This window comes from Leopardus geoffroyi, chromosome C2, assembly GCF_018350155.1.
Source record: "Leopardus geoffroyi isolate Oge1 chromosome C2, O.geoffroyi_Oge1_pat1.0, whole genome shotgun sequence".
NCBI lineage: Eukaryota > Metazoa > Chordata > Mammalia > Carnivora > Felidae > Leopardus > Leopardus geoffroyi.
In genome coordinates this window covers 148,456,895-148,474,913 of record NC_059333.1, presented here as the reverse complement: position 1 = coordinate 148,474,913, position 18,019 = coordinate 148,456,895, and positions in this window count along the sequence as shown.

Below are 18,019 nucleotides of genomic sequence, written 5' to 3'. Positions count from 1 at the left end.
CTGAGAAGCCCAGCCTTAAATGTTAGCACCTTGAGGCACCTGGGTTGGTTGTGTCCAACTTCAACTCAGGTCATGATCTTGCAGTTCTTGAGTTTGAGCCCCGCATCAGACTCTGAGCTGTCAGCACACAGCCTGAGGCCTGGTTTGGATTCTGTGTGTGTCTCTCTCTCTGCCCCTCCCGGCTTGCTCGCTCTCTCTCTCCCTCAAAATAAACAAACATTTAAAAAAATATTTTTAAGTGTTAGCACCTTAAATGACAAATCATAAATCTAGCTCTCTCTGCTCATTCAGCCACCTTATGATTATAATTTGGCTACTGCAACGGAAATGCCTATCGCAACATCCTTTTCCTTGCATCTTTAATAACAGAACCCCAATTTTATTTGGGGAAGCAGTGTGCCTTCCCAAAAGACCACAGTTTCCAACTGCCCTTGCAGCTGGAGGAGGCTATGAGACCAGATTTTCAATGACATGTAAGTGGAAATGTTGACGGGCCTAATGAAAAGCCCCCAAAACAGGTGGCGTATCATTCTTTCTTCTTTCCTCCTAACTGCTGCTGGCACATGAACATCATGACTGGCCTTCATCAGTCATCTTGGAACATGAAGTGGCCTGGAGCATGGAGGTCACAGGCTGAGGACGGCCGAATAAAAAGGTAAAAGCTTATATCCAGATGATACACTGAAATTACTACATCAGCCTGGAGTTGAGTATGTACAGACTGCTTCTACGGGAAAGAGAAACTCTGTCTGGGTTAAGCCACTGTACTTTGGGATTTTGTGTTATCGGTTGCTGTTCTCGTTTAAGTGTCTAGAACTTACTGACCAAAAACCAGAAAAAAAAAAAAAAAAAAAAAAGCAAACATTCAGCCCCTCAATGGTTAAATCTCTTCTTGTAAATTAATAAAAGGAGATTCTGCTTTCTACACCAGTCTCTCTGAACTCTGACAATGTGACTTTGTCCTTGAGAAACGATCTGGTGACTGTGTGTTGGTACAGGGGAGTAAGGGTGATGGTTGAGGAGGACCACTGGGTGGCCAGCGGATCCCTCTCCAGACAGCACCCCTCTCTCTTGCCTTTCGTTTTCTTCTAACATTACTATGTACGTTTGGTGAGAAAAAAGAGAAAAAGGCCTAAATAATTCCAGACGGAAAAATCCACTATTCAATAACCTCTAAGAATCAATGTATATATAAACTGTTTTCTAGGTTATGAAGAGTTAACTGGTTTTTGTGTATATGTCAATGTTCTACACAGAACTATTGTTCTAATCTTTTTTTAAAAGAGAGAGAGTGAGTGGGGGAGAGGGGCAGAGGGAGAAAGAGGAAAGAGAGAGAATATTAAGCAGTCTCCACGCTCAGTGTGGAGCGTGACATGTGGCTTGATCCCATGACCCTGGGATCATGACCTGAGCCGAAATGGAGAGTCAGACGCTCAACTGACTAAGCCACCCAATTCTGATATCTTAAATTCCAAACTACAGTGATATTTGTTTTATGCTTTATACCTTACAAAGCCTTTTCACATACTCAGTCTTATTTAATCTTCAATAGCTCTGTAAGAAGGTATTTGATCCACCCATTTATATACAAGGAAACTAAGATTCAGAGAGGTTAAGTAATGTGCCCAAGACACACAGCTAGGAAGTAGCAGTTATTTCATCAGGCTCCTTGCCACAGTGCCACACTCCCCTAATCCTATGCAGGGATTCCCCTATGCAGGGGCCAGAGGATATGTGGAGGGGATATACTGGGTAAGTGGCAGATAGCGTCCTCTTTAATCACGCCATATAGACTTTGCATATTTATATACACTGTATCCTATATACACTGGCTGCAAGCTGGCTTAGTTTTTCCTTTTGGAAGAAAGGAGCTGGAAGGAGCATGAGATTACCTGCTATTATACAACTCGTCTCTCAGATGAAGATCCAGAGAAATGAAATAATTTATCTAAGATCTTAGGGTTAGATACAGGTCTTAGACTATATCCCCAAACTCCTTACCTCCAGGAAAGTGAATTCTCCTCCAGAAATATCCCCATGATTCTCAGTAAATTCTGAGGAGATCATGTTACCACAGCAATGTTTTGACCAAAATAAAGAAGTATCCTTGGTTTAGTATATCAAGATGCAACTCTGGTTGCTAGCTAAATCTGGCCCAGACTTGTACCGTTTAACACCAAAATGAATCACTGGCTGTTCTGGGACACACGTATTAGTAAGGGAATTAGTCCACTTAGAAGCCACAGCAGCTATGGTCTTAAGTCAGCACATTTGAACTACCTTGAATTTATATTTGAAAAATGTCTAAAATCAATCACCACATAGCTTTAGACATAAATATTACTCTACAGAGCTGTAGACACAAAACCAGTTTCCTAGGGGTGCCTGGGTGGCTCAGTTGGTTAAGTGTCCAACGTTGGCTCAAGTCATGATCTCACAGTTCATGAGTTCGAGCCCAGCATTTGTGCTGACAGCTCGAAGCCTGGAGCCTGTTCGGATTCTCTCTCTTTCTCTGCCCCTCCCCTGCTCGCGCTAGGTCTCAGTCTCTCACTCTCTCAAAAATAAACATTAAAAAAAATAAAAATAAATAGTTTCCTATGTAATCCTGAAACTGCCAACTTCTCTTGCAGTATAGAAACATCCAGCTGTTTCTTCAACTGAGCACCAGAGGAGGAAGCAGACTTATCATAAGACTTCATATTAGATAAAAAAAAAAAAATCCATACCTTTAGATGCCAGAAGCACCTTCAGTGTGTCCAGGTGTCCCCACTACAGGAGGCAGGTTAGGCAGTGACGAACTGGTCAACCAACTGTCTGAAACAGAGCATCCCCATTTGTAGCACTTGCTTATATCCATGGTGCAGATGCACAGCCAATTTCAGGCCACCAACGTGATTGTCACTGAACACAGAGTTGGGAAGAGGTGCACACGTTTGCTCCAGCACTCTGAGAGACAAAGACCAAGACTGACTGGGAGATCAGTCACTTCTCTCTCATTCCAGGGCATCTGCTCCCTGTCCAGATCATCAGGCACAGTTGGCTACATTATTTAATATTTTTGTTCTTTTTTGTGCTTTGTTTTTTGGTCAAATTCATTTATTCAAGTAGATGCAAGTGAAATGTACTTCTGATCTTTCTCTCCCTCAGTTGGGAACAGGCAAAATCCTTTACACTTTCATGCTCAAAGTTGACCACTTGGATGCTATTCACCCAGGTCACTTGGGGACCAAAGGTTCCCTGATGGCCAGGCTGAGCTTAAGAAACACAGAAGAACATGCTTGCCCATCTCGACCTCAGCCTCTGTCATACTCCCAGATTCCTTATTACCTTTGTCCCTGCAGGTAAACAGAATGAGGAGTCAGGTTCATGCTGGCAGCAATTTTAATATCCCCAACCTGCAAAATGTGTGGATGTTAAAACTTTATTTTCCATCATTTTTACTATGTTGGTGGATATTATTTATGCAAGACAATATATAAAGAAATATTAGCTGTATCACACTAAAAAGAAAAAAACAGAATTATAGATTTTGGATACTAACCCTTTATCCAATATGTCATCTGCAAATACCTTCTCCCATTTTGTCAGTTGCCTTTTAGTTTTGTTGTTTCCTTTGCTGGGCAGAAGCTTTTTATCTTGATGAGGTCCCAATAGTTCATTTTTGCCTCTGTTTCCCTTGCCTCCAGAGACATGTCTAGTAAGGAGCTGTTGCAGCCAATGTCAAAGAGGTTGCTGCCTGTTTTCTCCTATATGACTTTGATGGTTTCCTGTCTTAAATTTAAGTCTTTTATCTATTTGAGTTTATTTTTCTGTATGGTGTAAGAAAGTGGTCCGGTTTCATTCTTTTGCATGTCGCTGTCCAGTTTTCCCAGCACTATGTGCTGAAAAGACAGTCTTTTTTCATTGAATACTCTTTCCTGCTTTGTCAAAGATTAGTTGGCCATACATTTGTGAGTCCAATTCTGGGTTCTCTATTCTGTCCCATTGATGTGAATGTCTGTTTTTGTGCCAGTACCATACTGCCTTGATGATTACAGCTTTGTAGTATAGCTTGAATTCTGGGATTGTGATGCCTCCTGCTTTGGTTTTCTTTTTCAAGATTGCTTTGGCTATTTGGGTCTTTTCTGGCTCCATACAAATTTTAGAATTCTTTGTTCTAGCCCTGTGAAAAATACTGAGGTTATTTTGATAGCAATTGCATCCCCAATGTTTATAGCACTGCTGTCAACAATAGCCAAATTATGGAAAGAGCCCAAATGTCCATCAACTGATGAATGGATAAAGAAAATGTGGTGTATACACACATACACACACACACACACACACACACACACACACACACACGCATACACACACACATACACACACTGGAATATTACTCATCAATCAAAAAGAATGAAAGCTTGCTATTTACAACAACGTGGATGGAACTAGAATGTATTATGCTAAGCGAAATAAGTTAGAGAAAGACAAATATCATATGATTTCACTCATATGTGGAATTTAAGAAACAAAACGGATGAACACAGGGGAAGGGAAGGAAAAATGAGATAAAAACAGAGAGGGAGGCAAACCATAAGAGACTCTTATATACAGAGAACAAACTGAGGGTTGCTGGAGGCAGGGGTGGGGGTGGGGGATGGGCTAGGTGGGAGATGGGCAATAAGGAGGGCACTGTTGGGATGAGCACTGGGTGTTGCATGTAAGTGATGAATCACTGGGTTCTACTCCTGAAACCAATACTACACTGTATGTTAACTTGAATTTAAATAAGTTAATTAAAAAAATAATAATAATAATTCATAAAAGAAATCAGAATCAGTATAAAAATATTTTAAATTTTTTATTTTTGGCAAGAATATTCTTGATCTTTTTGATGAGGTTAACATGCATATGTATGTATAATGTACATTAAACTTAAATTTACAGCTTAATGAATTTTTACCTAGGTACACACACATAACTACCATCTAGATCAAGAACTAGAACATTTTCAGGATCTTCCTCTTGCTCCTTCCTAATCAATATGCACTCCCTCAACCAACCCCAGACATTTCACTGTTTGTTGGTTTGTTTGTTTTTAAGATATTTCCTAACCATGGACTCATAAAATGGCAGCACTGATCCAAAATGCTTATAGTACTGATGACACAGTGGAAACTCAGTAGCCAAGTGATCCTCTCAAGGTGATTAATTTGCTGTCTGGGCTGATTCTAGAACTTAGAACCCAATTCTAGTCCAGTGGTTCTTAAAGTGCTTCCCCCAAACAGGCAGGACAACATCACATGAAAACTAGTTAGAAATGTAAATTCTTATCTACCCCTCACTCCTACCCACTGAATCAGAAACTCTGAGGAAGGGCTCCGTGATCTGCATCTGAACATGCATGCTCTCTAGCTGATTCTCATGCTCACTCAGGTTTGAGACACTGGACTACACCAAAGTCTATAAATTAAATATTAATTAGAGTTCATAAAGTTCTTGTTAATTGTGAAATTTTACTTAATATCAGATATAGGCTAATTTTAAGGGATATTTAGGAAGCATGGATACCCATCTATACTAGAAAATCAATTAAAAAAAATACCCAGTAGTAGAATGGTGTGGAAAATAATATGAGTTCTGCTATTCATCAGCCATACAGCTTGGACAAGACCCTCTACCTCTTTGAGCCCTAGTTGTTTCTAGGTGTAAAATGACTCTAGTATGTCAGCTCCTAGATTGAATGTTGACCGTGCTTATATTTTGTTTGATCTGCCCAGAAATCTGGCTGGTTTGTCTGCTTGTTTGTTTTAAACTAATTGCTACGATAGGAGCAGTTAGTAGTCATCAAATATCCGACTTCTTTTTATTTCCCTGCCTTCTTTGGAATCAAGCAACCCCACCTCATCAATGGCCTGTGAAATGAAATGCTGTATGTTACTTCCTGGCCAAGGCACCTAAGAGCTGGTGTGCACCTTTATCTCTTCCTTCCCCTGCAGTGGGGCCTTGGAAACCATATACTGAGTTGGCAGCATCATAAGATAAAGGGATCCTGGTTCCTTGAGTCACCAGATGGAGGAAAATTCTGGCCACCTGCATGTGATTCTGTATGGTGTGCTTTTTGTATGGGGAATTGGTCACATTATTTTTAAACTTGGGAAATTTTACACATACACAAAATCTGTATTCCTGACTCGTCTTAAGAATGAGAAGAGGGTAGGGGCGCCTGGGTGGCGCAGTCGGTTAAGCGTCCGACTTCAGCCAGGTCACGATCTCGCGGTCCTTGAGTTCGAGCCCCGTGTCAGGCTCTGGGCTGATGGCTCAGAGCCTGGAGCCTGTTTCCGATTCTGTGTCTCCCTCTCTCTCTGCCCCTCCCCCGTTCATGCTCTGTCTCTCTCTGTCCCAAAAATAAATAAAAACGTTGGGGAAAAAAAAAAAAAAAAGAATGAGAAGAGGGTCAACTGGGTGGCCCAGTTGATTAAGCATCCGACTTCAGCCCAGGTCATGATCTCATGGTTCGTGGGTTGGAGCCCTGCATCGGGCTCTGTGCTGACAGCTGGAGCCTGGAGCCTACTTTGGATTCTGTGTCTCCCTCTCTCTCTCAGCCCCTCCCCTTTTCATGCTCTCTCTCTCTCAAAAATGAATGTTAAAAAAAATAAAAAGACGATCTGGCAATGCTGGGCTTGAATTCCTAAATAGCAATAATTGTCTAGAGCTGGGTGATGCCTCCCCATCTTGCACTCATTTTCCCCAATGTCCTCACCATTTCCTCTAGAAGACATTTCCTTTAATAAGCCCCAACAATACAGCTGAATGTAAGTTGCCACTTGACATCATTGTTGTAGTCATTTTCTTATAATCAAGAGGAAAGTGAAATATCTGTGTATGCATATTCCTAACAAAAATAACAAAAGTGGGGAAATTAAATACAGATCATGAGGGTCATGTGAAATTACAAGCGAGCAGTGTTCTTTGTGGAAGAGGAGAGAACATTTCTAAATGTTTAATGTTCAAAGTGTGGCCATGTCAAAAGAAGGCAATTTAATGTGCTATTCTGAAGTGGCCTATAGGAAGAGCTGGGTGTCGGGCAAAAATGCCTGCTAAAAATTAACTAAAAAATAGGGCTTAAATTTCAACAGAGGTTCTTTTTGAGAATAAAATAAACTGTACTTCTGTGAATATAGTTACATATGAAATGAGAAAATTATACCCTACTTGCTTCATTCATTTGCCTGCCTAGTCCCTAGAGGCATTTGATTCTGAGGATTGAAGGGGAGAGAACAAATGAAGAATACCTAACATGGTATGCAGAATATACAGCTTGGTGCCTGGCATGTACCTGACTCCAAAAATGTTAGTTTCCTTTCACTTAGTTTATTTATCTTGATCGCAGAAAAGAATACTGGAATCTATTTCCAACTTTACTCTAAAGTCCAACAGTTCAATATGTACATACAATCAAGAAGACCAACAAACTGGGCCACTTCCAACAAGGTGAGGAGAATCAGAGGGGAGAGCAAAGCAGGAAGGGAGTGACTTCTTTATCAAGAGAGAAGAGATTTTAATTCCTCAGTCTGAAAAAACAAAGGTTTGACAAGAGACATGATCAAAACTATGAAGTCTTAGATGCAAGGTGTAGAAGGTAAGGCTGTTGTTCAGTATATATTTCCCCCATCTCTTTCCCTCCCCACCTCCATGGGAAAATAGTACTTCCCAATCCCATGGATGTCAGACTTGGCCATATGGCTTGTTTTGGCCAATGGAATGTGGCCTCTGGAAGCTTCTGACCTCCACCAGGAGAAGAGCATGGTCTAGCCTTCAGCCTGGACCACAGAATAAGCCCCATGGAGCAGATACACAATCTGGAACCAATTTACACTGACCTGCAGACCCACAGCAATCAATATGTGCTTAGTGTTGTATGCCACTGAATTTGGGAGTACCCTTTTATTCTGCCTTAACTGCAGCAGAAGTTCACCACTATGGAAGGTGTATATGATGAAGGACTTTCCTAATCCCCCAAATGCCAGGACTAGGCATCTAGAAATTGTTCTATCTGAAACTTTAAAAGAGAAATCATTTTTATTTGGTACCTCTTCTTCAAAGCTCCCACTCTTAACTTAGATGTCCCTTCTCTCCATTGCCCTGAACTGTTTAGTTTTAGTCATACACTGTAGGTAGATTTTCCCCATCTAATTATTCCCTCAAAATGATCTGTCCTTTGGGCCATGCCTTCAGTTTTGCTTTCTCTCTAATAAAAATAATGAAGGCTAATAAGGGCTCCTGGGTGGCTCAGTCGGTTAAACGTCCAACTTCAGCTCAGGTCATGATCTCCCACCCTGTGAGTTTGAGCCCCACATCAGGCTCTGTGCTAACAGCTCAGAGCCTGGAGCCTGCTTCGGATTCTGTGTCTCCCTCTCTCTCTGCCCCTCCCTCACTCATGCTCTGTCTCTCAAAAAATAAATAAACATTAAAAAAAAATTTTTTTTTAAATAATGAAGGCTAATAATAAATAGCACTTTCTATGTGGCAGGCATTGTTCTAAGTGCTTGGCAAAATTTAACTCATTCAATTTTCACAGCCATCCTACGTGGTTAAGTACTGCTAATATCTACATTTCATAGATGTATAAACTGAGGCATACAGCAGTTGAGTAATGGTCCCAAATAACATAGAGTTAGTAAGTGGAAGAGTAAGGGTTCAACTCAGGTAGTTTGCCCTTAGAATCCAAACTGTTCCCCCTTGTTTTCTCCTTCTCCCATAGTGATGAGTTATATGGATAAACTAATGTACATTAATTTGTTATCCAATGCTAGTTTGTTATTTCCTCAGCTAATATAAGACCATAATTCATTATATGTGTAGAGAGCCCTGAGGAAATGAATCTAATAATGGAATGTTGCCCTTATGACAAGCCATTAAGGAGATGATTTGAGGGCGATATTTTTTTCTCATGATCACAAACACTCTAAATGAAAGCCAAAGAATTAGCAAACTGAAAACTTGAAAGAAGTAATTTTGTTGGGGGGTCGGGGGGAGGAGTGAATCCTGTCTTTTGATGGCGTGTGAAGAACACGAGTTGGGTCAGTGAAAACCCAAATGCTGATTAGGAGCTTTCCCATTCTAAAAGGGTGAGGTAAGTTGGATTAAATTCTCCTTGTGGAGGCTGGGCAGTCCTTCTCCAGGATTTCAGGTTCCACCTCCTCATGCTTGTTTGGATCTTGGCTCAGTGGCTGTAAGGCAGCTTCAGCCCTATCATCCCTACATCATGTCTACATATAAAACACCACTTCTTTAGAAGTTCCCGCAAAAATATCAATGAGACCAAGCACGTGATTGTTTCATTTTTACTAAAAGCATGTTAAGACACAGAGAAAGTGGGGGGTGCCTGGCTGGCTCAGTCGGAAGAGCAGGTGACTCCTGATCTTGGGATTGTGAGTTCAAGCCCCACACTGGGTGTAGAGATTACTTAAATAAACTTAAAAAAAAAAAAAAAAAGAGGGGCACCTGGGTGGCTCAGTTGATTGAGCTTCTGACTTTGGCTCAGGTCATGATCTCGCAGTTCGTGAGTTCAAGCTCCACATCGTGTTCTGTGCTGACAGCTCAGAGCCTGGAGCTTCAGATTCTGTTTCTCCCTCTCTTTCTGCCCTGCCCCCCAACTCATGCTGTGTGTGTGTGTGTGTGTGTGTGTGTGTCTCTCTCTCTCAAAAATAAACATTAAAAATTAAAAAAAAAAAAAGACACAGAGGAAGGGATCATATCACAGACTACACAGCCATCTGTCATCTCATGAGGCCCCAACCAGTTCCGCAGGTCACACTTTTTTCAAAAATACTTACACCCTCTATGGGGGCTTTTGGTGGGCAGTCCCCCAGGTCTGGCTGCTTCTCTCAAATGAAAAAGCCACCAACCCATCTGTTCCTCTAGCTTTCAGCAAGTGTTTCCCCTAGAATTCTGATAAACCCAAAAATCTCTATCTTGTTACAGTAGAAAATATTAAGAAAAACAGTGAGCTAAAATAACCTGATCTCCCACAAGAAAATCTATAAGGTATTGGAATGAATAAAAGAGTACAGCAAAATTGGTAGATATAGGCTCAATACTTAAAGACCAATAGCATGCCCCCACATATATACATAACCTTATTATTACACTAATAATCATAAATAAATGAATCAACATATATTTACAAAGATGCCATTTAGCCTATTTGCAAAAACTATAGGGCATCTAGTGATAATTGTAACAGAAGATGTTTAATAGAACAACCTAACTATTCCTCTGAGGGATAGTGAGTTAATTAATAAAGTGTGGTTTATTCAGACAGAATTCTATATCGCAATTAAAATGCATGATCCAATGGCGCACCTGGGTGGCTCAGTCGGTTAAGCATCAGACTTCAGCTCAGGTCATGATCTCGCAGTTTGTGAGTTTGAGCCTCGTGTCGGGCTCTGTACTGACAGCTCAGAGCCTGGAGCCTGCTTTGGGTTCTGTGTCTCCCTTTTTCTTTGTTCCTCCACACTCGCACTCTGTCTCTCTCTCAAAAATAAACAAACATTAAAAAATTAAAAAATAATAAAATGAATGATTCAAAACCCACCTATACGTCTACATGGCTCCATCTTGAAAATATAACACTGAGTGAAAAAAGCGATTTGCAAAATTTACACATTGTATAATTCATGTAAAAATTTAAAACACACAGAACAATTGACTATATGAATAGATATCTGTATGAGAATTAAGTTCCCCTATTTTTAAGACAAAAACCGACGAAGAAAGGATCGGAAAAGTATGGGAGTAGCATGGGCTTTCTTTAAAAAATTCTAAGAGGATTGTATACCTTATATTTATACCATATGTCAAATATATTCAATGAAAGAAAATTCTAAGAGGTGAAAACTTTCTGTGGTGCTATTACATTACTTTTATATCATGTATATATTGTATTACTAATACATACTGATATGTTACTAAATATATTTTATTTTTTGATATTTATATACTTGAAATAGTTTATAATTAGAAATTAAAATGGAAATTTCATATGGGTTCAAGAAAGATTTCAATGAGATAACATTGAAAAGATGTTCATCTTCTTTAATAACTTTACTTTTACTCTTATCATGCATATTTTTAAATGTCCAAACCAAAAAAGAAAGAAGGTTTGGCCCTTAGCAGAAGTTAGAGAGACTAACCAAATGTTGTAAAATAAGAGACTAAATTCCTTGACTGAAATTTTATCACCATAGCAGATTAGATGTGCAATAACTTGCCTGTATTTTGAGAGGTTTTTAGGTAATCATGAGACAGGGCAAGTCCCTAATAGCCCAGCCCCTGAGTTTTCATATCTAGTGGCTAAACTGTGAAGTCCCTTCCAGTTTTAAAGTTTTTGAGATCTTTGTGAGAGCCTTGACCTCAGACCAGCTTATCAGGAGTGCCCTGCTCCTGGCTACAGTGAAAAGCAGCGTCTCTCTCTCTCTCTCTCTCTCTTTCTCTCTGTCAGCTAGAAAGAATTAAGCAGGGAAGCCTCAGAATACAGAGGACAATGTGGAGCAGAAATCAATACCTACACTTGGCAAACCAATTAGGACCCAGTGGGAGACCTGAGAGGAGGGCTACTGACTGAGAAGGTCAGTCCAGCAGGTAAGACAATGATTGTTCTGCCCCCTTTGACAATAGCAATGGTTAGGGAACAAGTGTATTTACTTTGTTCTTAAGTGTGGGCTATGTATATCTTACTGCTTGTTGTAAAAATTGTATGGCAATTTAAATATAAATTTAATAGCTGCATTTTTGTTTGAAATGATTATTATAGTGAAACTATGGTTGTTGGTTTTTTTTTTTTAAGAAAAAGAACCATTATTTTTTAAAGATATATATTGAAATATTTGTGGATGAAATAATGCCATGTCTTGGATTCCTTTAAAATAATTCAGAGACAGAGGAAGAGGGTGAGAGTCAAACTAAGACTGGCCATGTGCTGATAACTACTGAAGCTTAGAGATGGGTATGTGGGGTCCATTAAACATCTCTATTGTGATACATGTTTTTAATTTTCCATACTAAAAAAAGTAAAAGTCGCACTAGTAAGATCCAATGCTTCATGAGCTAGCTTCTTTTCTGAGTTACCTACACTTGCAGAAATTCTACTCACTGTGACTTTATTTTTTTATTTTTAAAGATTTTATTTTTGAGCAATCTCTACACCCAACATGGGGCTCAAACTCACAACTCCAAGAAGAGTTGCATGCTGAACCAGCTAGGCGTCCCCCCCTCCTGTGAGGTTAGGCCAACTACTTGCCTGGGGCATTTTCCCAATCGGTTCCCACAACATCTGGTATGAATTGACTTGCTTGGCATACAATGACAAACTTTTAAAACAATGTTGAAGTTGATTTCATAATAACAGAATTCTAATAAGTTTTTAAAGAAAATTGGAATTTTCAGCTCTTTCGGGAAGGGAAACGGTCAGTCTCCCATACTGGAGGGACCAAGAAAGCATTTTTCATTTTTTATGAACTGAATTTAGATTTGTGAAGTACCTGCAATATTTTGTACTTAATGAAAATTTATTTAATTAGAAATGCATATTATTATTTCCATGTCAGAGACAAGGAAGCTTGACCTTGCCAAGGTCATACTGCTAACATGTATGCAGCCAGGATTCCAGTCCATAACTGGATAAATCCAAAGCCTATGTTCCTTCCACTGCATACCCTTGGTTTGTGGTCCAGCAGTACAGATACCAACCTGGAAGCCTGTTAGAGATGCAGACTCACAGGCGCCACCCCAGGCTTACTAAACCAGAATCTGCATTTTAACAAGGCTACTGGGGAAGTGGGGAACACTTAAACCATTTGAACACTGAGGAACTCTGTTCTACAGAACACCTTATAAATACGTCTCAAATAAGAGTAAATATTCCTGCTAACACATATAGAGTCCTCACTATATGTCAGATTTTATTTACTTTTTTGACAATTCTATTAGACTTGAGCAAACTAAGGCTTCAACGTTTAAACAACTTCAAGGACACACAGTAAGTGGTAGAGTTGAGATCAGAACTGAAATTGGTCTGTTTCTGGTGCCTGGACTATAACCCATTTCACATTTGCCTCACTCTAAACACAGAATCCAAATATTTTATTTCATCTAAATGATGCGAATTAGGTGTCTATATCACTCAGTTTATCATTAACATTGTTTAATCTACCACTTAGGTTCGATGATATGGACAGAGTCTAAAATGTCAGACTCAGTATGATATCGCTGCTATTTAAAATTTTAAACCATGGGCACCTGGGTGACTCGGTTAACTCTCCGACTTTGGCTCAGGTCATGATCTCACGGCTACATGAGTTCAAGCCCCACATCAGGGGCTCTCAGCACAGAGCCTTCTTTGGATCCTCTCTCTGTCCCTCCCTCGTTCGCACTCTCACTCTCTCTCTCAGAAAAATAAACCTTTTTTAAAAATTAGAATTTTGGGGCGCCTGGGTGGCGCAGTCGGTTGGGCGTCCGACTTCAGCCAGGTCACGATCTCGCGGTCCGTGAGTTCGAGCCCCGCGTCGGGCTCTGGGCTGATGGCTCAGAGCCTGGAGCCTGTTTCCGATTCTGTGTCTCCCTCTCTCTCTGCCCCTCCCCCGTTCATGCTCTGTCTCTCTCTGTCCCAAAAATAAATAAACGTTGAAAAAAAAAATAAAAAAAAAAAAATTAGAATTTTATTTTTTTAATTTTATTTTTTTAATGTTTATTTTTGAGAGAGCATGAGCGGGGGAGGGGCAGAGAGAGAGAGACACAGAATCTAAAGCAGGCTCCATCCTGGCTCTGAGCTGTCAGTACAAAGCACCACACGGGGCTCAAATTCACAAGCTGTGAGGTTATGACCTGAGCCAAAGTCGGATGTTTAACTGACTGAGCTACCCAGGCACCCCTCAAAAAATTAAAATTTTAAACCATGAGATCATATGGTTAATACATTTCCTAGTCTAGAGCTAGTATATGAAAAATAATATATGTGTGTTTATATATATAAACACAGATTAACACTATAAAAATATGCGTATAAACAAAGATACATAAACACACACATATATAGATATGTATCTATTTACATATATCAAGGTGCAAATTCCAGTGGGTTATCTGGCTATTCCTCATTTACCAATGGATAAACTGAAATATAAGATGAGGTTCACCTAAATTTACTGAGGAAAGATCAGAAAGGACATTCTGCTTCTTGATTTCACTTTTACATTACTAGGCAACTCTATGTTTTCCAGTAGTAAAAAGTTAAGGATCACTAGACTCTCCTTAAACAACTCTTTGATCTTATAGAGTGTCAAATAACTGATTCATTTTGCTTAAAAGAAACTTCCCACTGGGCAATTCTTTGATCTTCTGCCATCTGCGGAAAAAAGAAACATATATAATGCTTTTGTTGGTACAGACTATAATAGGTTATACTTCTGGGCTTACTTTTAGTAAAAGCACCAAGAAAGTATAATTAGTTCTAGACTAAAGCAGACTAAATTGTTATGAATATGATACCACCTGCAGTTACAAAAGGCAGCATATTTCTTTTTTTTTTTTTTAATTTTAACGTTTATTTATTTTTGAGACAGAGAGAGACAGAGCATGAACAGGGGAGGGGCAGAGAGAGAGGGAGACACAGAATCCGAAACAGGCTCCAGGCTCCGAGCTGTCAGCACAGAGCCCGACGCGGGGCTCGAACTCACGGACCGTGAGATCATGACCTGAGCCAAAGTCGGATGCTTAACCAACCGAGCCACCCAGGCGCCCCAAGGCAGCATATTTCTAAAAATACCAGGGAGTTTCATATTTTTTCCATTTTGTCTCATGTAGAGCACCAAAGCAGAAAAACTTAATGATCTTTATTGTCTCATGTTTGCAGATCTCAATCTATGAAATCAGTTACTAGATATCTTCTCCTGTAGGAAGTAAGGAGGGTGGCAGAGTGTAACACTGGAAACCTAAGAAGTGACATTAAAATCACTATTTTTTTAAAAAAAGGTAATGGAATTGAACTTCAGAGTATTAGAGTATTTAATCACAAGGAAATGCAATCTTCCAAAAATATATGTAATAAATATCCAACTAACTATAATCAGTGAACCTCTCTTCTTCTCAGTGGTAAAGAACAGATTAAAACCACAATGGCAACTAAACATTCTAAAAATCCTATCTATTATGTATTTTAAAATGTATAAGCAGTGAATTACAACATTTAGATGAAGAGTAAACATTCTTTTAGCCTAGAAGATAAGTCTCTTTGCTTTCCCTGTGCATTGCACTGACTATCCATGAATGTGAATTGATTTACACATTGTTCCCTTTCATTCATCACCATTTTCCAGAAATGGATAGGGATATCATAGCAAGGGGCTGAGTTTGAAATGAAAAGCCAATTTTAACTATCACCTCACCCTGGAATTTAAAACATATTCAGGAGGTATTCTTTTTCAATGATAAATATCTAAGCAAATGGAAAATTTTTTCTCTATAAAATTTAATCCTAAAGTATGCTTGTACACAAACACATACATTTGCATACACAGTATTTATTGTTTAAAGGGATGTGGGTTTCACTTGAGACCTAGAAATAGAGGAGATTCCCTTTCTAGTGTTTTCTATGAAGGAAAAACAAAAATGCCAAGAGAGTCTGTTTCTCCTGTCAGGTATTTATTTCCCCAACCATTTCTTTATGAAGTTCTGTGAGGGCTGACCTGATAAAATCGTAGGTAGGAGGGAGGTTAGGTCTGTAATTCAAGGGACTGGTGACCAAAAAATGAATTAGATACCCATCATTTCATTCATTCTATGCAGGTACGTAGAATGAGATAAACATGACCCAAAGAAAAGCAAAAATAAGCAACACTGGGCATCTGTTTTCCTCTAATTGGATCCCTGGATCCCCTACTGGGAGAGAGTGTAAGCAAGGGCTCTGCCAGTTCTAAGATTACCATTTTGTTAACTAATAAATATATATATATATATATATATATATATATATATATATATATATATATATGTACACACACACACACACAGAGAGAGAGAGAGACAGAGAGATGGATGGGGACTGTTTAATCCCTGAAGCTCTTTCCAACACTATTTTATTATTTGAGTTGCTGACAGAGTCAAACTTGAAGAGTCCACTCATCTTGCTTCTTTCTTTCTTTTTCTTTTTTTCTTTTCGCTTTTTAGCTGGCATTTCTATCAACTGTGATTACCAAGATTCGGCACAGCGGGTGAAGCCAGTCTTATTTGAAAATCTGTTGAAGGAAGTCTGTGGGAGCTGGTACAGTAGGAAGCAACTCAAGGGGTGACTGCCTTGTCCCAGTTCTCAAACACAGAGGAAGGCATCCCCAACAAAAAGAGGAAGTGGCCTGTATCACCTCACCTCAGCCCCACAGAAGGCTCCTCTCCCAAACTGCTTTTCTGCAGAGCTCTAGCGCCTGCCAAATGACCCTTTTTCTTGAGATAAAGAAATACCCAACTGTAGCCTTTAAGAAGCTGATGGGTGAGTGGGAGATGATGGTCAACAGAGAAAGAAGAGAGACATGTAGCTCCCAGGAGACAGGAAGTTGGAGAAAGGAAGAGCTGTCTCTCTTCTGGGTAGTGTTCCATTTCCCACTTCCAGACCCCAAGGCTCAGCTGAATTAGAAACCAGACTAAAGAAGACATTTGTGGTACACCTTGGGGCATCCCAGTAGGACTAAGCACTTCCTCATATAATAGCAGGGTACTGTTAGTAATGAACTTAAGTCCAGAACCTCCAAGAAAAGGTAAATCTGTATTCACACAATCTGTTAAAGCAAGAGAATACATAATACATTTGAGAAAGCTTTATATCAAAAAATGATTAAAATATTGTAAAAGGGAGGTCCTGCTTTTAAGTATTGCAGTGCAGAATTTTTTGTACCCTCTTCACACACACAAACACTACATCATCCTCCTCCTCCTGAAATTTTAGAACCCTGGTGACAAGGAGTAAATCTTCTCATTTATTCATACTTTCAACAAATAACAAGAAAACATTATACCCTCTAAGAAGGTAATAAGTGTTATGGTAAACAGAAAGGGAAGTAAGGTCAGAAGACTCAGAAATGGCAGGGTTCAAGTTGCAGGGTTAAACAGGGAGATCAGGGTAGACCTCATCAAGAAGCTGAGACCTGAGCAGAGACTTGCAGGAGTGGGAGTTAGCCAAGTGGCTGTCTAGGGGAAGATACTGACTTGGTTGCTCCTCACCTCCTTCAAGGCAGAGGAAACAGCTAAAGCAAAATGATAAACAATATGTTTAAGGACAGCAGAGGGACCGATGTGGCTAGATGAGAGAAATCAAGAGAGGGAGTGGAGCAGAAAAGTTGAGAGAGGCAGTAGGGGCCAGGTCCTGTACAACCACATGGGTCATTGTAAGGATGTTGGCTTTTATGAGGAGCTACTAATGGGGTTTTGAGTAGAGAAGTGACATGATCTGGCTTATATTTTTTAAACTTTTTTTTAATGTTTATTTTTGAGAGAAAGAGACAGAGTGTGAGCAGGGGAGGGGCAGAGAGAGAGGGAGACACAGAATCCAAAGCAGGCTCCAGGCTTGGAGCTGTCAGCACAGAGCCCGATATGGAGCTTGAACCCACAAACTGTGAGATCATGACCTGAGCTGAAGTCAGATGCATAACTGACTAGCCACACAGGTGGCCCTGATCTAGCTTAAATTTTTAAAGGATCCCTCTAGCTGCCATGTTGAAGAGCTTTTTATAGTAATTTAGGCAAAAGATGATAGCTCAGCCCAAGGTGGTATCAGTAGATGAGTGATAAGAAGTTTGATTGTGGGTATATTTGGAAGGTAGAGACTACAGGATTCCTAATGAATTCAATGTGGGGTGTGTGAGAAATAGAGAAGTCAAGAAAGATTGGGCAAAAAGGAATTGCTACCCCGTGGGAAGTCCTTGGGTTGAGGAACTTTTTCCAGGGTAGGTCAGAAATTCAGCTTGGGGGGCGCCTGGATGGCTCAGTC